This window comes from Heptranchias perlo, unplaced genomic scaffold, assembly GCF_035084215.1.
Source record: "Heptranchias perlo isolate sHepPer1 unplaced genomic scaffold, sHepPer1.hap1 HAP1_SCAFFOLD_60, whole genome shotgun sequence".
Taxonomy (NCBI): Eukaryota; Metazoa; Chordata; class Chondrichthyes; order Hexanchiformes; family Hexanchidae; genus Heptranchias; species Heptranchias perlo.
Window position 1 is genome coordinate 3,467,984 of NW_027139623.1, and position 26,361 is coordinate 3,494,344.

A 26,361-nucleotide genomic window follows, 5' to 3' on the forward strand; every position below is an offset into this window, starting at 1 on the left:
TCTCTGGAATTTGCTGATACAATCAGGCCCCACTGCCTCCCTCGCTGGTCCATTCCATCCATCCAGCGCCCTCTGCATTAAAAAAGTGACATTCAAACATTCTGCTCATCCTGTGCCCCAGGTTAAGGAGACGAATATTGACGGGAGGACCCAGACCATCAGCCTGATGTGAGTTTGGACATTTCAGCTTTTAATTCCGAATTTTTCATTTACAGTTTTTTCCTTTTTTTGTTCAATTGTATTTTGATTTCATTCTTGCAGATTTTGCATTTTTAAACAAATTCTGAGCGCAGTGAGTGTTGACTCCGGGTCCTTTGATTGACAGCTCTCCCCTCCCCCCATGCTCCTGGGCTGAGTCCTCCCGTCACGTGACACGCTGCGGCGTCACTCGCATTTGCGCGCTGATGTCAAGACGCGTACGTGCCGCACCGGCCCCAGGGACGCCGCGCATGCGCCGCGCTGTCGCTGTGCCGCGTTCCACCAGCAACAGGCCGACGTCGGGAGCATGAGGATGGCGTGTTCCGGCGGGCGGGCGGGCGGGCGCTGCTGTGGGCGGAGGCTAGGCCGATAGAGGGAGGGCCCGCACCCGGGAGTGGCCTGGGAGGGGAGAGCGGGGGTAGAGGGGGGGGGGGGGGTCCGGGGGAGACGGGCGGAGTTTTTTTTTCAAAAAATATACTTTATTCATAAAATTTGCAGCAGTACATACAATACAGTTGTCATATCACTTTCCAAACGTACACAATACAGATTATACAATTTGCAGGTTACGTCAAGTACAGTTCAATGAACACATTGGACATAATTACAGTTCATGACACTCTAGGGTGTCTCATTGCATCATACTCAACACAGATTATTGCTTACAGATTCATTTCAGATTCATTACAGGTACATTACAGCAATTTGAATTTTACATTCTGCCCGAGGGGGGTTTTCCCTGATTGCAGCCCCTCGGTTTACGGAGACGGGCGGAGTTTACTCGGGGCCTCCTGCGGGCCCCGTGAATCTCCACTCTGGCAGCGGCCGGTGTCGAGCTGGGCTCGGGGGGGGAGTCACTCTCCCGCCTCCCGGTCAAACGGGCCGTGGTTCGGAGCCCAAAAGTGAGCGAGAATCAAACAGCACAGAGAGAGGCCGCTCGGCCCATCGCGCCTGTGCCTGCTCTGTGAAATAGGCCGCTCGGCCCATCGCGCCTGTGCCAGCCCTGTGAAAGATCGATCCCATTAGTCCCACTTCCCCTGCTCTTTCCCCACAGTCCCGCAAATTTTCCCCCTTCAAGGATTGACCCGATTCTCTTTTGAAAGTTATTATTGAATCTGCTCCCACCGCCCTTTCAGGCAGTGAATTCCAGATCAGAACAACTCGCTGCCTAAAAACATTCTCCTCATCTCCCTCTGGCTCTTTTCCCAATTCCCTTCAATCTGTGTCCTCTGGTTACCGACCCTCCCGCCAGTGGCAACAGTTTCTCCCCATCGATTCCATCAAAACCCCTCCTCATTTTCAACCCTTCCATTAAATCTGCCCTTAACCGTCTCTGCTCTCAGGAGAACAATCCCAGCTTCTCCAGTCTCTCCCGGTAATTGAAGACCCTCATCCCCGGTACCATTCTGGTAAATCTCCCCTGAACCTTCTCTGCTCCAAAGAGAGTAATCCCAGCTTCTCCAGTCTCTCCCGGTAACTGAAGTCCCTCATCCCCGGTACCATTCTGGTAAATCTCCCCTGAACCTTCTCTGCTCCAAAGAGAGTAATCCCAGCTTCTCTATTCTCTCCACATAATTATTATTATTTATTAAGTGGGTTGTGCTGGGTATCTGGAAGCTGTAATTCGGTGAGTAGAAAGCAGTGGGAGGATAAGTCTGCAGATTGATTTTGGGAGATGGTGAAGACGGCGATCGTGGATTCAGACAAGGGAGAGAGGTAGGGGAGTCTATAACGAGGGGGCATAGATTTAAGGTGAGAGGGGAGAGATACAAAAGGGTCCAGAGGGGCAATTTTTTCACTCAAAGGGTGGTGAGTGTCTGGAACGAGCTGCCAGAGTCAGTAATAGAGGCGGGTACAATTTTGTCTTTTAAAAAGCATTTGGACAGTTACATGGGTAAGATGGGTATAGAGGGATATGGGCCAAGTGCAGGCAATTGGGACTAGCTTAGTGGTATAAACTGGGCGACATGGACATGTTAGGCCGAAGGGCCTGTTTCCATGTTGTAACTTCTATGATTCTATGATTCTCGAGGTGGTCTTTGAAACCGTCCGTGCTCTGTTGTAAGATCTCTGTGTGTGTCTTCTTCCAGCCGTCCCCATTTGTACCTGTTACCTGACTGGCGGATTCTGCGAACTCGACTGCTGCTGTGACCCTGACTGTTCCTCCGTGGACATCAATGTCTTCTCCACCTGTCTGCCGGGCAGTGAACCATAAGTTTATGTTCGTGTGTTACTAAATTGGTTATCGATCCGGCAACGTCTCGATTTTAAAATCCTCATTCTGGTTTCCAAATCCCTCCATGGTCCTTACCCCCTCCCTATCTCTGTAACCTCCTCCAACCGATTTCATCTCCACCGTCAACCGCATTTCATTGCACCCTATCATGGAGTCTACCCTACCCATTTATCTCCTCCACAGCCCATGTACATTCTACGCACAATCATGTACACTGGAAGAACAGTCAGTGCTGGGACACTCAGTCCTGTTATACACACAGTCAGTGCTGGGACATTCAGTCCTCTTATCCACACAGTCACTGCTGGGACAGTCAGTCCTGTAAGACACACGGTCAGTGCTGGGACAGTCAGTCCTCTTATGCACACAGTCAGTGCTGGGATACAGATTCCTGTTATATCGTCAGTGCTGGGACACTCAGTCCTGTTATTCACACAATCACTGCTGGGCCACTCAGTCCTGTTACATACACTGTCAGTGCTGGGACACTCAGTCCTGTTATACACACAGTCAGTGCTGGGACACTCAGTCCTGTTATACACACATTCAGTGCTGGGACACTCAGTCCTGTTATACACACCGTCAGTGCTGGGACACTCAGTCCTGTTACATACACTGTCAGTGCTGGGACACTCAGTCCTGTTATATACACAGTCAGTGCTGGAACACTCGGTCCTGTTTTATACACTGTCAGTGCTGGAACACTCGGTCCTGCTATCCACACCGTCAGTGCTGGGACACTCAGTCTTGTTGTACACAATCTGATAAATAAATAACTGCAAACAAAGAATGAAATCTCCGGGACCTGATGGTTTCTATCCCAGGGTATTAAAGGAAACCGGTGGGGAAATTGCAGATGCATTGGTCATAATTTCCAAAGCTCTCCAGACTGAGGAATTCTGCCTTTGGAGATGAAAATTGAAAACGTCACTCCGTTATTTAAGAAAGGAGGGAGGAAGAAACCAGGAAAATACAGACCTGTCAGTTTAAGGTCAGTTGTGGGGAAGTTACTGGAATCTATCATCAGAGACAAAATGATTGAGCACTTGAACAAGTCTGAGCTGATCAAAGAGAGTCAACATGGATTTGTGAAGGGCAGGTTATGTCTGACTAATCTAGTTGGATATTTTGAGGTAACTAACAAGGTGGACAGGGGAGTGTCTATCGATGTTGTCTATATGGACTTCCAGAAGGCATTTGATAACGTTCAGCACAAGAGATTAATAGAATCAATAAAAATACACAGAATTGAAAGTGACCTTGTGATTTGGGTTGCAATTTGTTGGGAGGTCGGAGAAGAGAGTAGGGATGAAGGGAAAGTTCTTTGATTGGTGGGATGTGACAAGTGGTGAACCCAGGGATCCGTACTGGGGCCTCAGCTTTTCCCCATATTTATCAATAACTTGGATAAAGGAATAGAGAGCTGTGGATCCAAGTTTCCAGGTGACACTAAGTTAGGAGGCACAGTAAGTGGTGTAGATGGGAGCAGGAAGTTACAAAGAGATAATTTAAGTGAATGGACAAACTGTGGCACATGGAGTTCAATGTGGGGAAGAGTGAAATCATTCACTTTGGATGCAAGAAGGAAACATTGGAGTATTTTCTTAAACTGAGAGACTGGGAACGGTGGAGGAGCAAAGGGATTTGGGTGTCCATGTACACAAATCACTAAATCAAGTGCACAGATACAAAAATGAACCACAGACTAATGGAATGTTGGCCTTTATCTCGAGGCCTGGAATACAAAGGGGAGGAAGTGATGCTTCAGTTCTACAGAGCCTCGGTCAGAGCCCCTCTGGAGTATTGATCCTCACCAAGGATATATTGGCCTTGGAGGGGGGACAGTGCAGATTCACCAGAATGACACTGGGGCTTGAATGGTTGAATTATGAGGACCGGTTGCAGAAACTTGATTTGCATTCACTTGAGTTTCGAAGGTTGAGGGGTGATGTGATCCAGATATTTGAAATTATGATGGGATTCGATTGGGTAGAAATAGAAATGCGCATTTTCCACCAGCGGGGTGTGGGTGGTGGGGGGCTGGGGGTGGCGGGGCAGTGGCTCCTAACTCTTAAAGGGAGGATGTCTCTTAAAGTCTCTTAAAGGTAGCCGGTACCTGTTACTTGCTAAAAATAAGTTTGCTGTCTGCACGGATATCAGACATCACACATGTAAAGCGCAGATGCTTTACCCTGTGTTACCCTAACCCTATGTTTACAAACTGATGAGTTATGTTGAAACATTGAATAAAGGTTGTGCACTACTAAATCCCACATTCTCCAATCTGTATGTCAGACCTCTCCGATCTGCCAATCTGTGCCTGAAAGAGTGCGTGCACCAAGGCTCTCTGTTGATGCACCTTGGTGCAGGAGGTGGACAGAAGGAGGGACATCCTTTATCCGCAGGGGGGCAAGACGCCCTCCAGACAAATGCCCAAAAGGCAGTGGGAGGCAGCAGGGGACGAAGTCAATGCCAGGCGCACAACACCACGAACATGGATGCCGTGCAGGAAGAAGTTCAATACTTTGACACGAGTGGTCAAAGTGAGTAAGGTCAACGGTCAAGTGGCGTCTCCTACCAACTGCATCAGGCACTGTACCCCCCATCACCCACATACCAACAAACAATTTCAATCAGTACTCAACCCTTCCAGTCAGATGCTTCCTCTCACCCTTACACATTACCATGTTGCAAGCCACAGGACACACATACTGGTAGCTATTCACCCATGACAGGCACATCACCCAGATACATGTCCCGCTTTCTCGCAGGAGAAGGTGGCGCATACCAGAAGGCAACACTTAGCAGTGGCATTTAGCCCCTCGAGCCTGTTCCGACATTCAATGAGATCATGGTTGACATGTGACCTTACTCCGTATACCTGCCTTAGCCCCATATCCCTTAATACCATTGATTCACAGAATTCGATCAATTTCCGATTTAGAATTCACAATTGAGCGAGCATCAACTGCCATTTGCAGAAGAGCGTTCCAAACTTCTCCCACCCTTTGCGTGTAGAATTGTTTCCTAACTTCACTCCTGCAAGTCCTGGCTCTAAATGTTAGACTATGTCCCCACGTCCTTGTATTCAAGCATAGGAGATCTCCAGCCCAGTTAAAGGGATTATTAACATCAGAAACAAACCCCAACCGTCAGAATGAACGTGGTTTAGTCCTGGATATGATTAACAGCAGAATCCAACCCCTGGACTCACTCATGAACTCTCTGGTGTGTCAGCAGGTGGGATGATCGAGTGAATCCCTTCCCACACACGGAGCAGGTAAACGGCCTCTCCCCAGTGTGAGTGCGTTGATGTCTCAGCAGCTCCCCCATTCTTTTAAAACTCTTTTCACAGTCAGAACACGTAAAGGGTCTCCTATCAGTGTGAGCAATTTGGTGTTCAATGAGGTGGGATGACCGAGTGAATCGCTTCCCACACACAGAGCAGGTAAACGGCTTCTCTCCAGTGTGAGTACGTTGGTGTGATAGAAGATGTCTTTTACTTTTAAAACTCTTCTCACAGTCAGAACATTTAAAATGTCTCTCACCAGTGTGAACAAGTTGATGTTCAATGAGGTAGGATGAACGAGTGAATCTCTTCCCACATTTGGAGCAGGTGAACGGCCTCTCCCCAGTGTGAACTCGCTGGTGTGTCAGCAGGTGGGCTGACTGGGTGAATCTCATCCCGCACTCAGTGCAGGTGAACGGCTTCTCTCCAGTGTGAGTACGTTGATGTGTCAGCAGGTTGGATGTCAAAGTAAATCCCTTCCCACACTCAGTGCAGGTGAACGGCCTCTCCCCTGTGTGAATCCGTTGGTGTGCCAGTAGATCCTTGGTACTTTTAAAGCTCTTCTCACAGTCAGAACATTTAAAAGGTTTCTTATCAGTGTGAACAAGTTGATGTGTCAGAAGGCTGGATGAACAAGTGAATCCCTTCCCACACACAGAGCAGGTGAACGGCCTCTCCCCAGTGTGAACTCGTTGGTGTGTGAGCAGGTTGAATGACTGAGTGAATCCCTTCCCACACTCAGTGCAAGTGAACGGCCTCTCCCCGGTGTGAACTTGCTGGTGTGTTAGCAGGTGGGATGATCGAGTGAATCCCTTCCCACACTCATTGCAGGTGAACGGCCTCTTCCCATTGTGAACTCGTTGGTGTTTCAGTCGGCTGGATGACGCATTCAATCCCTTCCCACACACGGAGCCGGGGAACGACCTCTCTCCAGTGTGTCTGCGTCGATGAGTTTCCAGCTGGGACGGGTAATTGAATCCCTTCCCACAGTCCCCACATTTCCACGGTTTCTCCGTGGTGCGGGTGTCTTTGTCTCTCTCCAGGTTGGACGATCAGTGGAAGTCTCGTCCACACACACAACACGTGTATGGTTTCTCCCTGCTGTGAATGGTGTGATGCTTTTTTCAGGCTGTGTAACTGGTTAAAGCTCTTTCCACAGTCAGTGCACTGGAACACTCTCATTCGGGTGTGTGTTTCTCGGTGCTTTTCCAGTTAAACTGATTTATGAAATCTTTTCCCACAGACAGAACAGACAAACATTGCTTCTTCTATATTCAAAGCCCGATGATCTTCAGGTGCTGGTGAATTGAGTGACTGTCTTATCTTGACGTGATGTTTAGTTTGAGTTTCCTGTCTGCAAATCCTCCCCTTCTAATACCCTGTAAAAGGATTTACACTGTGAATACAGGATAGAAATTCAGAACAGGCAATTCTAGTTTCTATGGAACATTCTTCCCGCTCATTCCCCCAGAGTGTAAATCCCCGTCCCACACACTCAGCCTCCTCCCTCTGCTGAAATCCAAACCCATCGCACCATCTCCAACATTTTTCCTTCTATTTAAGCTTTTCTTCTCCCCTGAAAGCCTTGACTCTGACTGGGTTCCGTTCCACACTCACTGGTTCCCCTCCCTCTCCTCCCCTGAAGGTCCTGACTCTGGCTGGGTTCAGTTCTACACTCACTGGTTCCCCTCCCTCTCCTCCCCTGAAGGTCCTGATTCTGGCTGGGTTTAGTTCTGCACTCACTGGTTCTCCTCCCTCTCCTCTCCTGAAAGTGCTGGCTCTGTCTGGGTTCAGTTCCACACTCATTGGTTCCCCTCCCTCTCCTCCCCTGAAGGAGCTGACTCTGACTGTGTTCGGTTCTACACTCACTGGTTCACCTCCCTCTCCTCCCTTGAAGGTGCTGACTCTGACTGGGTTCAGTTCTACACTCACTGGTTCCTCTCCCTCTCCTCCCCTGAAGATGCTGACTCTAGCTGGTTGTATATCCTCGACCCCTCATTTCGATACTATATCCCTCCCTAGTGCTGCCTGTCAGCAGTCCATCTGTGATATCTCCCAATTTTGGCGACGGACTCTCTCTGACCAGTCACCATTTCTCCTCCATTTAAAGACGGCCCCTGATCTGTCACTATTTCTCCTTCATTTGCCGATTCTCCCTGACCTGTAACTATTTCTGCTTCATTTACAGACACTCGCTGACCCGTCACCATTTCTCCTTCATTTACAGACACTCCCTGACCAGTCACCATTTCTCCTTCATTTACAAACACTCCCTGACTAATCACCATCCCTCTCAGCATCTCCCTCGTCCGTTCAATTGTGAACAAGGCCCTTGCCTCCCACAGTCTTATTGCGGATGGCTGCATTAACAATACTAGAACAGCAGTCGGCCATTCAACCCCAGGAGCCTGTTCCGTCTTTCAATTGGACCATGGCTGATCTGTATCTTAACTCTATCTACCCTCCTTGGTATCATAACCCTTAATACTCTGGCCAAACAAAAATCTATCAGTCTCAATTTTCAAATTTACAATTGACCCCCAGTTTCAACAGCTTTTTGGAGTGAAGAGAGTTCCAGATTTCCACTCCCCTTTGTGTGAAGAATTGCTTCCTGACATCACCCCTCAATGGCCAAGATTTAATTTTAAGGTGATCCCAGCATTGGTCCAGACTCTCGCACCAGAGTAAGTGGTTTACCTCCATCTACTCTATTAAATCCTTTAATCATCTTAAACACCTCAAATAGATCACCCCTTAATCTTGTATATTCAAGAGAATACAAGCCTTGTCTATGCAATCTATCCTCATCATTTACGTAAGTGATCTCTGTAAGCACAGGATAGAAATTCAGAACAGACAGTTCGAGTTTCTCTGAAACATTATTTCTCCTTTGACCATATTGCGCTGTAAATCCCCCATCGAACACACTCTCGCTCCTTGCCCTTATTAAACTGTAAATCCCCCGTCCCACACTCTCTCACTCCTTGCCCCTATTAAACTGAAAATCACCAGTCCCACACTCTCACTCCTTGCCCCTATTAAGCTGTGCATTCCCCGTCCCACACAATCTCCCTCCTTGCCCCTATTAAGCTGCAAATCCCCCGTCCCACTCTCTCCCTCCTTGCACCTAATAATCTGTAAATCCTCCGTCCCACACGCTCTCCCTCCTTGCTCCTATTAATCTGTGAATCCTCCGTCCCACACTCTCCCTCCTTGCCCCTATTAAGCTGTAAATCCCCCGTCCCACACACTCTCCCTCCTTGCCCCTATTAATCTGTAAATCCCCCTTCCCACACACAGTCCCTCCTTGCCCCTATTAAGCTGTAAATGCCCAGTCCCACACACTCTCCCTCTTTGCCCCTATTAATTTGTAAATCCCCCGTCCCACACACTCTCCCTCCTTGCCCCTATTAAGCTGTAAATCCCCCGTCCCACACACTCTCCCTCCTTGACACGTCCTCACTGTTTGAAATCCAGATTCATCGCAGCCTCTATTTTTCTCCCTTTCTCTCCTGAAGGTGCTGCGTGATTGTGGGGTTCGGGCCCAGTCACTGTTTACCCTCCAGTACCCGGCCAAGTGTTAATTCTGCACCTGTGAACCTATACACCGAGTTATCGGTATTTCAACCATGGGGAGCAGCACAGCCAGAGTCCCTGTCTGATTCCGTCCGCCAAAGCTGAGGCCAATGGGAGCAGATCAACAACAACCTGCATTTGCACTGAGCGGAGTCTCAGCAACACCCAGTGCGGCTCAGGCCCCGAATCAGAGCCGGGGAACCGGGGGGACGGGCTGGCGGGCTCCCCGGGCTCCATCAAAACCCTCATCCAGCGCCTCGCCCGTCCTACCCGCCTTTTTCCGGTTTCTTCTCCGGTTTCCACCGCGTCCGACTCGCGACAAGCGACAGAGCCGAGGCGCTCTGGAATGCAAGGCGGGCCTTGGGAGCATGCGCAGTCTGATCAGGAAATGAGCGCCTTGTAGATATGGAGGGGTTCCTGGGGCGCGGGGGATTGTGGAGCATGCGGTCGCCATTACTCACCGGGTATTGGTCAGTGTTTTATTGCCGGCGTGGCCCACAGAACCGTGTGGAGAAATGCAGACTGAGGGATTCAGAACCTGTTTGGTGAACAGACACTGACCGTGGAACAGTGTTTCTCAAATTGTTTTCCTCGCGACCCAGTGGAAGAAAAACACTTCCCCCAGGGTCCCAAAACAATAATATCTTCTGACTGGAGTTTTCATCAAATCCCAATAAAGGTGAATCCATGCTCGCTCTTCACTTCACTTAATTCAACTTAAAGTCATAACTTAAATTAAACATCGACGTTGCTTGAAAAACGTTTTAAATACAGTATAAATACAGTAAGAAAGAGGTCTGGTTGAGTTTCATTACTTAATGTGACGGATGGGTCTGCCTGTTGTTCATAATCTCGTTCCAATCTGGATCACAAGATGAAAGCGCTACACGCATATCAGGTGCGCTCTTCAGTCGGTTTCTTTCTCTTGTTCTCAAAGTCGACAATCCCAGTTCGCAGATGTAGGTTGTTGTGAGCAGCAGCAACAACAGAACACTAATCTTACTCAACAGAGGATATTCTTTGAAAGCACTGATCGAAAAAGATGACAAACTGAATGACTTGTGGCGTGTTTTCAGTGTGCTCACAGGTGAGTCGCATCAGCTCGTTTTCTTGCTCAGGCATCAAGTTTAGCTTCATTATGGATTCAGGATTTTCGAAAGCAAAAGGATCTTTCACCCAACGCTTTTCCATCGAATTTTCAAATCCCTCTGCAGGGAAGTAGCGATCAAAATGGTCAGACAGAGCAGCGAGATGTAACTGTATGACACATTTCATTGCATTCCCTTTATCTTCGTCGAGGCTGTTCTCTCCACCCCAGAGGGCTGTGGATGTTCAGTCGTTTAGTGTATTCAAGCTTGAGTTTGATACATTTTTGGACAAGGCAATCAAGGGATATGGGGATAGGGCGGTAAAGTGGAGTTGAGTTAAAAAATCAGCCATGATCTATTGAATGGCAGAGCAGGCTCGAGGGGCCGTATGGCCTACTCCTGCTCACATTTCATATGTTCTTATCCTGCCAGAGGTGCGGTGCCCAGAACTGAACACAGTACTCTAAATGAGGTCTATCCAGAGCTCTGTATAACTGTGACATAACTTCCAATCCTTTTTATTCCAGATCCCTTGAGATAAAGATCAAAATTCCATTACCATTTTAACTTTTTTTTGCACCTTTTCGTGAATTCTGTACTTGGTCCCATAAATTTCGCTGCTCATCCGCAGTTCCTAGTTTCTTGCCATTTAGAAAATACTCTGTCTATCTTTTTATGGTCCAAAGTGGATGACCTCACATTTCCCCACGTAGAACTCCATCTGCCACAGTTTCAATCACTCACTGAATCTATCAATGTCCCTTTTCAACTTTCTGCTTCCATCTATAATGCTTACTGTGCCACATAACTTAGTGTCGTCAGCACATTTGGATATAAGGCTCTCTACATAAGAACGTAAGAAATAGGAGCAGGAGGAGGCCATACGGCCCCACGAGCCCACTCTGCCATTCAATCAGATCAGGGTTGATCTTCGACCTCAACTCCACTTTCCCTCCCGATCCCCATATCCCTTGATTCCCCGAGCGTCCAAAAATCTATCGATCTCAGCCTTGAATATCCTCAACGACTGAGCATCCACAGCCCTCTGGGGTAGAGACTTCGAAAGATTCACAACCCTTTGAGTGAAGAAATTTTTCCTCATGTCGATCCTAAATGGCCGACCCCTTATCTTGAGACTATGAGCTCCAGTTCTTGTCTCTCCAGCCAGGGGAATCAGCCTCTCAGCATCCACCCTGCCAAGCCGACTAAGAATGTGATACACTTCAATGAGAATACTTCTCATTTTTCTATCTCCACAGAACATAGGCCAATTTTACACAATATTTCCTCATACAGGAAGACCTCCTTACTCTGATATTGCAACACCCTTACAATAAAGGCTAACATATCATTTGCTTTCCTCACTCGCATTAGACCCTTTGTAGCTCACTATTTCCAGCATATTTTTCCTCTATTCCTTCTGCAGGGAAAAGAAATGAAGACTGAAATCATTTTACTATAATTACACCCGTTTATGTTTTGGAAACAATATCCAACTGAACTGCATCAAATTCGATTATAAACTTTAGAGTTTCTGAAGGAAACAAACTAATAAGAACACTTAATTGCGATGACCGGGAATCGAACCCGGATCAACTGCTTGGAAGGCAGCTATGCTCACCACTATACCACCATCGCTGACAATGCACGTTACTAAAATAGTTGATAAACATCAGACCCTGAACAGTCACTGCAGGCTGTTGGATTTTGTTCTTCATTTAAACTGGTTTCTGACGGATCCTTTCTCGCTTTGTTGCAGTTCCCGTCTCCGCCCAGTCGATGTCGCCAACCCCCAATCAATGGAAATTACACAACAGCCAGTAATTCTTCACCTGATATCGGCCGCATCACCCATTCAGTGAGGTTAAATAATTATATTAAATCATTACAGAGACCTGACTACCAGTTGGCACGAATGGCTGCTTAATATTCAAGTCTATAAGATCTTTAGAAAGGACAGAGAAGTCGGGAAAGGAGGAGGAGCAGCAATATTGCTAAAGGACAATATTACAGCAGTTCAAAGATAGAATATCAGTGAGGGTGAGCGGGCAGTGTAAACACTCTGAGAGAGACCCATCACAAATGTCCCCACTGTACTACTCCAGAAGGTGTAAGAAGGGCGAGTGGGGGAGGATTTCTTCATTCTTTGTGAAAGTGTTTGTGAGATTGTGGAAATGTCTGGAAGAGGAAAAACCGGCGGTAAAGCTCGGGCCAAGGCCAAGTCTCGCTCATCCCGAGCAGGACTGCAGTTCCCTGTGGGCCGTGTTCACAGGCTCCTGCGTAAGGGGAACTATGCTTAACGTGTGGGTGCCGGAGCCCCGGTCTATCTGGCTGCTGTGCTCGAGTATCTGACGGCTGAAATCCTCGAGCTGGCCGGCAACGCCGCCCGCGACAACAAGAAGACCCGAATCATCCCCAGACACCTGCAGCTGGCCATCCGCAACGACGAGGAGCTCAACAAGCTGCTGGGACGGGTGACCATTGCTCAGGGTGTTGCCTGATATCCAGGACGTGCTGCTGCCAAAGAAAACCAGCAATGTGAGCTCCAAGAGCAAGTAAAGCGGCCAAGAATTAATCTGATAACCCAAAGGACAGGACCAACTTTATAGAAATCTTTGTAGAAGGAAAAGAAATTGAATACGAGATTAATGCAGTAGATGCAATATATTTGGATTTTCCGAAGGCCTTCGATAAGATACCGCATTGTAGATTCATGGCTAAGTTCAGAGCCCGTGGAGTCAGGGTCAGGTGGCAGAATGGATAGTCAGTTGGCTATAAAACAGGAAATTGAGAATGGAGGTTACGGGTCGCTACTGAGACTGGCAAAAGGTGGGAAGTGATGTTCCATTTGCTGGGACCACTGTTGTTCACAATTTACATTAACGATTTGGATTCGGGAATCGGAAGAACAATTCCAAAATTTGTGGACGATACCAAATTGGGGGATGTAGTTAATACAAAGGAAGATGCAAGAGGACATTAATGAACTTGCAGAATGAAGAATGAGGAGGTCACACACTGCTTGGATAATAAGAGTCTGAACGGGATAGAGGAGCAAAGGGATCTGGTGGTACAGATATACAAATTACAAGAAGTAGCGACGCAGCTCAAAAAGTTCATAAAAAGGAAACTCAAACACTAGGATTCACTTATTGAAAGATAGAATTGAAAAGCAAAGAAGTTATGTTAAACTTGTATGGGACCTTGGTTCGACCAAACTTGGAGTATTGTGCACAGTTCTGGTCTCCATATTATAGAAAGGACGGAGAGGGATTGGAGAAGGTGGAAAATGAATCTCATGATACGAGAAATGAGAGAATATTCTTATGAGGAAATGCTGATCAGACTGGGGGTGTTTTCTCTGGAAAAGAGAACACTGAGTGGTGACCTGATAGAGGTCTTACGATAGGGTTTCATAGGGTAGACATAGAGAAAATGTTTCCACTTGTGGGGAGTCCAAAACCAGAGGTAATAAATATAAAATAGTCGCTAATAAATCCAATAGGGAATTCAGGAGAAACTGCTTTACCCAAAGAGTGGTTAGAATGTGGAAAACGCTGCCACAAGGAGCAGCTCAGGCAAATAGCACAGGTGCATTTAAGGGGAAGCTAGATAAACACATGAGGAAGGAAGGAATCGAAGGGTATCCTGATAGAGTTAGATGAAGTAGGGAGGGAGGAGGCTCGTGTGGAGCATAAACGCCGGCATTGACCAGTTGGGCCGAATGGCCTTTTTCTGAGCCGTAGTTTCGATGTAACTCGATGTAAAGGCTTTTTTCAGAGCCACCCACCGTATGTGTGAAAGGACTGGTTACTGTCTGAAAGGAGACGCTGATATCATGCTACCAGTGTTGCTTTGAGCAGCTTTATTCTCGTTGTGGACGAGATGAGGTATTAATGGGACTGGAGTCAGGGCACCGACCACAGTCCGGTAATTTAAATGGTGACTTATGGACCCCAGTCCACACATCACCAGATTTCTTGTATTTATTTAAACTACTTGCCATGCTGGTCTCTAAAAGCATCACCAGAACTGATCAACTCACCTTTCTACATCTGTGGAATTCAGCGCTTCGCTCCATTTCTGTTCTATTTTGTTGGATTATTTACATAACGCATCAAACTCACTGGGAATCACTGAAATGTAAATATGCACAGAAACAAATAACAGTGAATTGTCTGGTGCCCAGGAGATCAGAAACATTACTCGCCTTTCGTCCTGTTAACAAGTAAACCGTGTTTACAGTCCACCTACCCGCGTTGGTTCCATGTGGGGGATTAAACAGAGAAAGCGGGAGGGGAGGAGTCAGAGTGACGGACAGAGAGGAGAGCGGCTTCTGATCTGCCGGCTCCACCTCCAGCTTTCGCCACCCGCCAATTTCAAACCGTTTATCGATAATAGAACCGAAACACAGCGCCCCGCACAAACCCTTACAGACTCGGGCTTCATATTCAAGGATTCCCAGAAACCCGGAGCTTTTAAATAAACCCCGTTACAATTAAAAGTCAGTAATATTCCTGCCTAAATACAGTCCCTTCTTTAACAAGTCAACCCGCCTCCTTCCATTTCAGTCCCAGACCCGATTCCATCTCCCCACACATCCCCTCCCAGACGGGTTCAGCAGTTTACAAACACTTTATTCCAGCTGATTTGGAGAATCTCATGTGTCGGGGTTTGAGTTGTGACGCGGAGTTTCTCCGCCAGTGTTACCGTCTCACAGAGACGCTCACCCTGAATCTGTGAAAAGATAATGACCACGAACTGGAACTGGAGCCGAACACACCCCCAGTTACAGTGAAGCCCGGCCCGGCTGTTTTATATCAGACAGAATCCCACCATCATTTCCAGCACAAGAGAGAGACACACACATTCTGTCAGTATTACACTTCCTATCAGTGTGCTCATATCACGCGCAATAGCAGTGTCATCCTTAATATATAGCACCAGAGAGATAGGGGACGACAGACACGGTGAGAGAGAGCGGAGAGACACAGTGCCACAGTATCAGACTGACCTGCAAAGTTAAGCTTTATCCAGAAAAAAAAAATTGGAGAGAGAGAAGATGTAATCTAATCTCTCACTGATATTGTACCAGAGACAGAAACACTATTAAACCCACACTCAGGGACAGTGCAGAGAATGACAAAAACAATGGGCAACATTTAACACTCTCTTGCCTCTTCTACTATATTCGGTTTTGCAGCACAGGGACGTTCGGTGTTACACTCAGTAATCGAGAGTTTCAGTCTGATTAAATTAATCTCGGACTGTTGCTGTCTGATATTAATCCTACACGGTACCAACAGACACACCGACTCACACTTTCCTCCCATGTTTCTCCAGGATTCGTTTGAGAAATCCTCCCTCCAGTTTCGTAGCCACGCGTCAGTTTGATCGGTAAAGAGTCCAAGAATGAACAGAATGCCACAGGCTCATTTCACAGCCGCCCACTTTATCACTGAAAGACGCTTTACCATCAAAAGATACCGAGAGAAACAGCAGGGATGGAAACATCTAGTTTAATAGTTAGAGATTGTAAAGTCAGTCTGGATTCCAGCGTTAGGCACTGGTGGAATCCCATCTGTTTTCCATTCTGGTGCCTGTTCCTGCACTGCCTGTGGACCCCATTCCCTCTGACCTTTCCCCCAGACCCACTTCCTTTGCTCAGACTCTGAAAAATTCCAATTGGGGAAAGTTTCCATCGATTTTTGTATTGGGAATTCAACCAGATATCTGCGCATGCGTGATATAGCCCCGCCCCCAGCGCTGGTTGTTGGTGAGCAGAAGAGCGCATGCGCGCTCCCCTCCCCCAGCTCGGCCTGTGGGCGCCATTCCCTCAGTGAGCGGAAGAAGATGGTTTAAAACAGCCGGGAATGGAGAGATCACGGCCCCCGGGGGAAGGGAGCAAAGAGCAGCCTCGTTACAGCAGCTCATCGCTTCGGGACCGTGTCCGCAGATGGGCTCAGAGATCGGCATTGAGTCCGGGGGAAGGTCAGGGGGAGTCCGGGGGCTGTTTGTAAGAGGCGGAGTGGATCAGGAACTGGTCCCGGAACATGGAGTGAGCGGGGGAAGGGAGAGGTCATTCTCGGGCTGTGTGTGAACAGGGTGTGTCCAGGGTAAGGGAGACAGAATGGGAAGAACCTGCTATTTAAAATCATTGCTGCTTTCTCTCCCCAAACCAGTGGTGAATGTTCCTGGTTTAGTTCCAGTCTCACCCTGTTTATTGTTATTGGACAGTGAAGAGTGGAAACAGAGCTGGACAGTAAGGATGTGGGGAGTTATACAAAGAGCATCTATTGCAGGCATCAGGTGAGAAGTGTGAAGGACACATTTTAAACAGCGGCTGTTTGGTTTCAGTTGAACGTTTGGTCCCATGGGAGAGGGAATTAGAAACCTGACTTGTACAAAGGTCCCTGCCCCAACGGGTAGTCCCATTCATGTGTTAGTGGAGGGGTTGGGTTGTGTCTGGATGTCTCTAAATTGTTGTAAAACAGCCCAACACACCTGGTGTGCAGAAGCTGAATGCTGCAGTACTGCAGTGGAGTCAGACACTGACACTGTTCGAATCGCTGATTTATATTTAAGGATATTCAAAATAATTATTTACAGATATTAAACTGATCACTTCTGTATTTTCTTCCTCACCTGTTCTTGAGTTACCAGACATACGTTTCTTTCTACAGGCAAACCCGTGAAGGATCCACAATGAATGTGATGTTTCATCCACCCGAGGCACAAGGAACAGTGCAGCCAGCTCCTTCTCACACACAGTAAGTACATTATCACTCACAGAGCACAGAGACACAGACAGGTCATCAGTTCCACAGTCTCAGACAGCAGAAGTACTCAGTCCCACAATGATCCCAAATTCCAGAGACACATTTTCAATCCACAGTCAAACAGAGCAGGTGAGGCAGATACTGTTCCATTTCCCCCTAACTCAGTCCCACTGACAGGGAGATACAAAAATCCCAGTCCAAAATCACACTCTCATTGTCTATTTCACAAAGGGGCAACATTAGCCATGAATTAAATACCAGATAGAAATCACACATGGTACCCGATTGAAAGGTCCAGAATGAATCCCAATAATGTTCCTTGAGATTCCTATTGAATTCGAGCACATGTGAGTTTAATACTTGCAGTATCCATTCAAATAGTGCAGCATGAGATACAAATTGCTAGTGCAAAACTCACGTACAGTATCAGATTGAGAAATGCTGTGACAGTGTAACCTGAGAAACAAATTAGATATCAGTTTATAATACACTCATAGTATGAGATTTAAAGGAACAGTATCAATTCTGTTAGTCCAGACTGAGATACACATTACACACGAGTCCAAAAATCTTATAAAATAAAATTTAAAGTTACAGTATCAATTCCTTCAGTGCAGACTGATCTACACATTATATACCAATTCACCATATCATTTTGAAAGATTCATTATCATTCACAATAGTAATCACAGAAATACACATTCAATACGAGTCCAAAAAGCACACAAATTATCTGATTAAAACCTCCAGCATCAAATCCTAAAGTGTATCCATTTTTACCAATTAAATAATGAGAAAAACTACTTAAACATTAAGATATTAAAGCGACAGTATTGAATACCATAATATAATCTGAGAGAATAATTATATACAGATACAGAATGAATCTCACACTCAGATACCGTACAGAGACACACAGACACAGAATGAATCCCACACTCACCATACTGTACCAGAGACTGACAGATGCAGAAGGAATCCCAAACACACATACAGTACTAGAGGTTGCCAGACATAGATTCAATCCCACACTCAAGTATGGTACAAGAGATGACAGATGCAGAATGAATCGCACACAGGCATACAGTACCAAGGACTGACACATACTGAGTTCATCCCACACGATCATAAAGCACCAGAGACTGACAGGTAAAGTATGAATCGCATACTCACACACAGTACCTGAGACTGACAGATACAGAATGAATCCCACACTCACACACAGTACCTGAGACTGACAGATACAGAATGAATCCCACACTCACACACAGCAACAGAGACTGACAGATACAGAATGAATCCCACACTCACACACAGCAACAGAGACTGACAGATACAGAATGAATCCCACACTCACACACAGTACCTGAGAATGGCAGATAGAGAAGGAATCCCACATCCACACACAATACCAGAGACTGACAGATACAGAATGATTCCCACACTCACATCGAGTACCAGGAACAGAATGAATTTCACTCACATACAGTAGCAGAAACTGACAGATACAGAATGAATGTCACAGTCACATTACTGCAGACTGAGTTACACTTTACAGACCAGTCCAAAAATATCCTGGTGCCAGCTTGAAAGGTACATTATAAATTCCATTAGTGCAGACTGAGCTACATATTAGATATATTGGTAAATACTCACAGAGTATTATACTGAAATAAACAGTATCAATACCATTGGTTCAGACTGAGCTACACATTATATACCAGTCCAAAAACCTCATAAATGATCAGACAGTAAGATACAGTTTCAATTCTATTAGCACCACCTGAGCTGTACATTACATACAAGACTGAAAATCCCATACAACATTAGACTAAAAGATACAATATCAATTCCATTAGCACAGACTGAGCTACATGTTACTCACCAGTCCAAAAATCTCAGAGTTTCAGATTGAAAGATTCAGTATCACTTCCATTATTGAAGACTGAGCTACACATCACATTCCAGTCCAAAAATCTCATACAGTTTCAGACTGATAGATACAGTATCAATTCCTTTAATGTGGGATGAGCTGCATATTACATACCCATCCAAAAATCTCATACAGTGTTAGACTCAGATACAGAATTAATCCCATTATTGCAGACTGAGCTACACATTATATACCAGTCCAGTAATTTCACCATGAACAGATTGAAAGGTACATTATCATTCACAATTGAGTTCAGAGATTAAGATGTAATCCCACTCCAAAACTCACACACATTGTTTGATTAAAGAAAATCAAAAAGTAATCCATATTTACAAATTAAATAATCAACGGAGAACTATATATAATTTAAAGTATTAAAGATACAGATTCAAATAAGATACTGTAAACTGAAATAAGAATACAGAATGAATTCAGACTTGCACATTGTCTCAGAGACTGAATTACAGAATGATTCGCACAATGAGATAAAGTAGCAGAGAATGATAGATACAGAATGAATCCCACACTCACATATAGCACCAGAGACTGACAGATACAGAATGAATCCCACATTCAGATATAGCAGCAGAGACTGGCAGATACAGAATGAATCCATCACTTATATATAGTACCCCTGAGACTGACAGATGCAGAATATACACCAAGCTCACAGTCAGTACCAGAGACTGACAGATATAGAATGAATCCTACACTCACATACAGTACCAGGAACAGAATGAATCTCACTCATGCACAGTACCAGGGGCTGACAGATAAAGAATGAATCTCAAACTCACAAACAGTACCAGAGACTGACAGATGGAGAATGAATCACACAATCACATCACTGCAGACTGAGTTACGCATTACATACCAGTCCAAAAATCGCATAGTGTCAGATTGAAAGATAAAGTGTCAATTCCATTGGTGCAGACTGAGCTACATATTCGATATATTGGTAATACTCATGTTATACTGAAATAAACAGGATCAATACCGTTGGTACAGACTGAGCTACACATTACATACCAGTCCACAAATCACATTAATGATTAGACTGGAAGGTATATTTTAAATTCCATTTGCACCACCTGAGCTAAAATTATATAACAGCCCAACAACCTCATACAATATTAGACTGAAAGATCCAGAATCAATTCCTTTAGTGCAGAATGATCTATATGTTACTCACCAGTCCAAAAATCTCTCACAGTGTTCGACTCAGATACTGAAATAATCCCATTATTGCAGACTGATCTACACATTACATACCAGTCCAGTAATTTCAACGTGAACAGATTGAAAGGTACATTATCATTCACAATAGAGATCAGAGATTAAGATGTAATACTACTCCAAAACTCACATACATTGTTTGATTAAAGAAAATCGAAAAGTGCATCCAGAATACAGAATGAATTCAGACTTGCACATTGTCTCAGAGACTGAATTACATAATGAATCCCACACTGAGATAATTGTAAACAATTTTACAACACCAAGTTATAGTCCAGCAATTTTATTTTAAATTCACAAGCTTTCGGAGATTTTCTCCTTCCTCAGGCAAATGTTTGCCTGAGGAAGGAGAAAATCTCCGAAAGCTTGTGAATTTAAAATAAAATTGCTGGACTATAACTTGGTGTTGTAAAATTGTTTACAATTGTCAACCCCAGTCCATCACCGGCATCTCCACATCATGACTACACTGAGATAAAGCAGCAGAGAATGGCAGATACAGAATGAATCCCACACACACAGACAGTACCAGAGACTGACAGGTACATAGTTAATTCCACACTCACAGACAGCACCACAGACTGACAGTGATGGAATTAATCTCACACTGACATAAAGCACCAGAGACTGTCAGATACAGAATAAACCCCACTCTCATATACAGTACCAGAGACTGACCTCTACTGGACGTAAGCGACAACTGTAATGAGGGAACAAATTCACATTATCTGTCGTGGTTCCAGAAACAGGACAATGTGCAATGTGAGGAAAGTTTCTGTCTGTAACTTTTACTCTCCTATTTTTAGACATTTTGACGGTGAAACATGAAGACAATTGATTCATAATAAAGTTTTTGTTTCATTCGACAGTTGTGAATTTGCCCCATTATATTTCACTGTGCATTGTGCAGTATTTCTCTCTGATTTCTCAGGACACGATTTACATTGCTCCTCTACCCCATTTAGACTCTTATTTTCCAAACAGTATGTGGCCTCCTTATTCCCCGTATCGAAATGCACCATCTCACACCTTTCTGTATTGAAATTCAATGGCCATTTACACGGCCGTTCTGCAAGTTTATTTTGTCCCAGACTTCCTCAGTATTGACTATACCCCCGAACTCAATTACAAGAATTTAACACAGCATTAGAAGTAGTGTTTGGTCAAACAAAATGTACTTGGAGCTCGTCTCCATTCCCAGTTTTTCTAAATCCCACCCGTGCAATATAATGTGAAGAATGAGTTTATCTTCTGTCCCTCTCTCATCTGCAAACTTCAATGACCCGGGGTTTGGGGACATCTACTGGCCGGAAGCAGAACTGCAACAGTTCGGAACAAATTGCTGAAACCGGACAATGTGCAGTGTGAGCGTGTTTGTGATTGGTGGCAGGTATTAAATCTGATTTTTTAAAACCCAACCATTAAACTTTAGTGTTTGTTATTGAAGAGTAAACAGAGCCGGACAGTAAGGATGTGGGGAGTTATACAAAAAGCATTTATTGCAGGCCTCAGGTGAGAAGATTGAAGGACGCATTTTAAGCAGCGGCAGTTTTGTTTTGGTTGAACGGTTAGTCCCAAGGGAGAGGGAAATATCAATCTGATATGTGCAAAGGTCCCTGCCCCATCGGGTAGTCCCATTCATGGATCAGTGCAGGGGTTGGGTTTTGTCTGGATGTCACTAAATTGTTGTAAAACAGCCCAACACACCTGGTGTGCAGAAGCTGAGTGCTGCAGCACTGCAGTGGAGTCAGACACTGACACTGTTTGTATCGGTGGTTTTCATTTGTGGATATTAAAATGATTATTAACCGAGATTCAATTGATCACTTTTGTATTTTCTACCTCACCTGTTCTTGAATTACAAGAGATACTTTTTCTTCCTTCAGTTAAATCCTCGAAGGATCCAGAATCAGTGTGATGTTTCCTGCACCCGAGGCACAAGGAACAGTGCAGCCAGCTCCTTCTCACACACAGTAGGTACATTATCACTCAGAGCACAGAGACACAGACAGGTCATCAGTCCCACAGTCTCAGACAGCAGAAATAGTCAGTCCCACACTGATCCCAATCCAACAGTCAAACAGAGCAGGAGAGAGAGACGGAATTTCCATTTCACAACAACTCAGCACCGCTGACTGGCAGATAAATAATTCCCAGTCCAAAATCACACCCAGTATCAGATTGAAAGGCACTGTGTCAATCTCACGTTATTTCAGCATTAGCTACAAATTAAATACCAGATAGAACTGACACATTGTACCGATTGATAGGTACAGAATGAATCACAATCGTGTACTCCAAGATTCAAATTAAATACCAGCCCACAACTCACACACATTATGAGTTTAAAGATGCAGTATTCATGACAATATTGTACACTGAGATACAAATTAGATACCATTTCAGATGTTCCCCATATTTGACTCACATATATGTCCAAAATCCTCATAGTGTCAGAATGAAATGTACAGTTTCAATTCCTTTACTGCAGACTGAGGTACACATTAGATACCAGTCTAAAATTCTCATACAGTATCAGATTGAAAGACACAGTATCAATCCCATTAGAGCAGACTGAGCAACACATCACATACCAGTCCAAAAATCTCAGTGTCAGGTTGAAAGATACAGTATCAATCCCATTAGTGCAGATTGAGCTACACATTATATACCAGTCCAAAATTCGCATGCAGTATTAGACTGGAAGATAAAATATCAATTCCTTTACTGCAGACAGAGGTTCACATTAGATACCTGTCCAAAAATCACGTACAGTATCAAACTGAAAGATATAGTATCGATTTGATTAGTACAGACTGACCGACACGTTACATACCAGTACAGAAATCTCAAACAGTATCAGACTGGAAGATACAGTATCAATCCCATTAGTGCAGATTGAGCTACACATTATATACCAGTCCAAAATTCGCATGCAGTATTAGACTGGAAGATAAAATATCAATTCCTTTACTGCAGACAGAGGTTCACATTAGATACCTCTCCAAAAATCACGTACAGTATCAAACTGAAAGATATAGTATCGATTTGATTAGTACAGACTGACCGACACGTTACATACCAGTACACAAATCTCACACAGTGTCAGACTGGAAGATAGAGTATCAATTCCATTAGTGCAGACTGAGCTACACCTTCCAAACCAGTCTAAATATATTACACAGTGTCAGACTGAAAGGTAAATTATGAATTCCATAAGTGCAGACTGAGCTACACATTATATACAGTCCAAAATTCACATACATGATCATACTGAAACATACAGTGTGAGTCCTATTAGTGTAGACTCAGCTACACATTAGAAACCAGTCCAAAAATCTCTCGCAGTGTCTGACTGAAAGTTAGAGTGTCAATTCCATTAGTACAGTCTGAACCACACATTACATACCAGTCCAAAAATCTCATACAGTGTCAGATTGAAAGATACAATATCAATTCCATTAGCCCAGACTGAGCTACACAATAAATATCAGTCCAATAATTTCACAGTAAAAGATTGAAATGTACATTATCTTCACATAAATTAAGATGTAATCCTAAAACAAAACTAACACACGTTGTTTGATTAAAATAAAATCCAAAAGTGTATCCATATTTACAAATTAATGGTAGATGAAAGATTTGCATACATTAATGAATTAAACATACAGTTTCAAGCAACATGCTGTAACCTGAAATAACATTACAGAAGAAATCCAGACTTGCACTTTGCCCAGAGACTGAGTTTCAGAATGAATCTCACACTGTGATAAAATACCAGAGACTGCCAGTCACAGAATGAATGCACCACTCATGCACATTCCCAGAGATTGACTGATACAGAATGAATCCCACACTCACAGAATGTATTGGAGACTGATGGATATAGATTGAATATCACACTCATATACAGTACCAGAGACTGACAGGCAGAGAATTAATCCCACACTCACGTAAAGTCTGACATCTACTGGCCATAAGTGAGAACTGTAACAGAGTGGAACAAATTCACATTGTCTGTCGTTGTTGCAGATTCAGGACAATGTGCAATGTGAGGAAATAGTTTCTCTCTGTAACTTCTACTCTCGTATTTTTTCATATTTTGTTAGTGAAAAATTAGACAATTGATTCATAATAAAGTATTTGTTTTGCTCATTCGAAAGTTGCCCCATTATGTTTCACTCTACATTGCGCAATATTTCTGTCTGATTTCTCAGGACACGATTTATATTAATTCAAATAAACCGAACTGAAACACAAATAAAGACAGAGTGCAAATCTGGAAGTTTCAATGACGACCGTCAGAAGTGAAAGGGATAAAACATAGAAAAAATTAAAACTGAAAATGCGGGAAAGACTCAGCAGGTCCGGCAGCATCTGTGGAGAAGGGAAGCTCGGGTTAACGGTTCAGGACTATGACCCTTCTATAGATCAGAAAGGTTAATCCGACATAATTTAAATAAAGAACGGAAATCAGCAGAGGAAAAGACTGCAGAAAATCAATTAATTTAACTGAATCTGGGCAATTGTGTCCCGCATCCACTGTACAGATCAGCATAAATAATAATACAAAGGATCAGAGTTAAATTCAACGTTATGGGGGAAATACATTAATTTAAAACATTTTTTAATATAAATTAGACCCGTTTGTGTTTTGGAAACACTGTCCCTCTGAACATCATGAAATTCGGTTCCAGTCTTGGTGTTTCTGAATTCAGCGTGCTGGGATTCAAACCTGTTGGAATTAACTGCTTGGAAGGCAGCTATACTCACCATTATAGCGCCTTATTTTACAAGGAGGGAGAAATGGAATGTTTCTGTGGAGTTTGGGACTGAATTGCTCCCTTTGGGTTTCTCGCACTTTAATCACAGACAATAAATATTTCCCAAACATCAGCCCCTGAACAGACACAACAAGCTGATGGAATTTCTCATTTATAGATATTAAATAAGAGGATGGCAAAAGCGAATAGGAAGAGGTTAGGAAGAAGTCACAAAAACAATTGGGGAAGCAAACACGAACCACGAAATAAAATTATCAAGGAATATAAAATGAAATATTAAATTATTCCACAGACACAAAAATAACAGAAGGAAAATCAGAATATCTGAGTGCCACTTAGGGATTCACAAGATAAACTCACAGATAAGGTCAGCGAAATGGCAGAAATATTGAATTATTACTTTGCCTCAGTATTTACCCGGGAGATTAACAGGGTGAACATGATATTAGAGGAAGAGGTCAATAAATATATCAAGACATTTAAGTTAGAAAGGGTGGTGAAACTGGTCCAGATAGGTTGCATCCGTGCATATTAAATGAAGCAAGGGAAGGGACAGCAGAGGCACTGTTACATATATAGAATAAATCATCACAAAAAGGAATAGTGCCAGAGGACTGGATGACAGTTAATGTGATTCTTATATTTTAAAACAGGAGATAGAACAAGTCCAGGGAACCAAAGGTCGGTGGTAGGAATGATCGTGGAATCTTTTACTCAATGATGCAATAGAAAAACATCTGGAAACCGAAAATATAATAAAGAAAAGTCAGCACGGATTTCAGAAAGGGAAGGTTTAACAGTTTGACAGAAGGTTTGACAGTTTAAATTACAGTTCAACATAACTTATCTGCTATTCAATTCTATTCCTCTAGAAATAAACCCCAGTGCTGTGTTTGCTTTCTGTGGCCTCGTCAACCTGTGTTGCTAATTTTAATGATTTGTCAATCTGTACCCCTAAATCCCTTTGCTCTTCTACCCCATTTAGACTCTTATTTTCCAAGCAGTTTGTGGCCTCCTTATTCCCCCGAGCAAAATGCACCACCTCACACCTTTCTGTATGGAAATTCAATGACCATTTACACGGCCTTTCAGCAAGCTTATTAAAGTCTTCTAGTATTTTGTCGCAGTCTTCAGCGGTATAGACAACAACCCCTAACTTAATCACAAGAATTTAACACAGCATTACAACTGACGTTTGATCTAACAAAATGCAACTCGCCTCCATTCCGAGTTTTTATAAAT

The 26,361-nt window shown here is 44.2% G+C and overlaps 1 protein-coding gene, 1 long non-coding RNA gene, 1 other non-coding gene and 1 pseudogene across 3 annotated transcripts in view; 2 read left to right on the forward strand and 2 right to left on the reverse strand.

Moving 5' to 3' along the window:
- The window catches only part of LOC137316688 (zinc finger protein 585A-like), a 188,808-nt pseudogene extending 174,340 nt beyond the window's left edge, over positions 1 to 14,468 (reverse strand).
- The window catches only part of LOC137316793 (zinc finger protein 850-like), a 512,000-nt gene that overhangs the window by 98,934 nt on the left and 386,705 nt on the right, over positions 1 to 26,361 (forward strand). The window lies entirely within an intron of this gene.
- On the reverse strand, positions 11,954 to 12,025 carry trnag-ucc (transfer RNA glycine (anticodon UCC)). The gene has a single exon. It is a non-coding gene; the product is annotated as a tRNA-Gly (tRNA).
- Positions 16,577 to 24,463, forward strand: LOC137316853 (uncharacterized). The gene is made up of 3 exons (XR_010961631.1): positions 16,577 to 16,696; positions 17,071 to 17,157; positions 22,222 to 24,463. It is a non-coding gene; the product is annotated as an uncharacterized lncRNA (long non-coding RNA).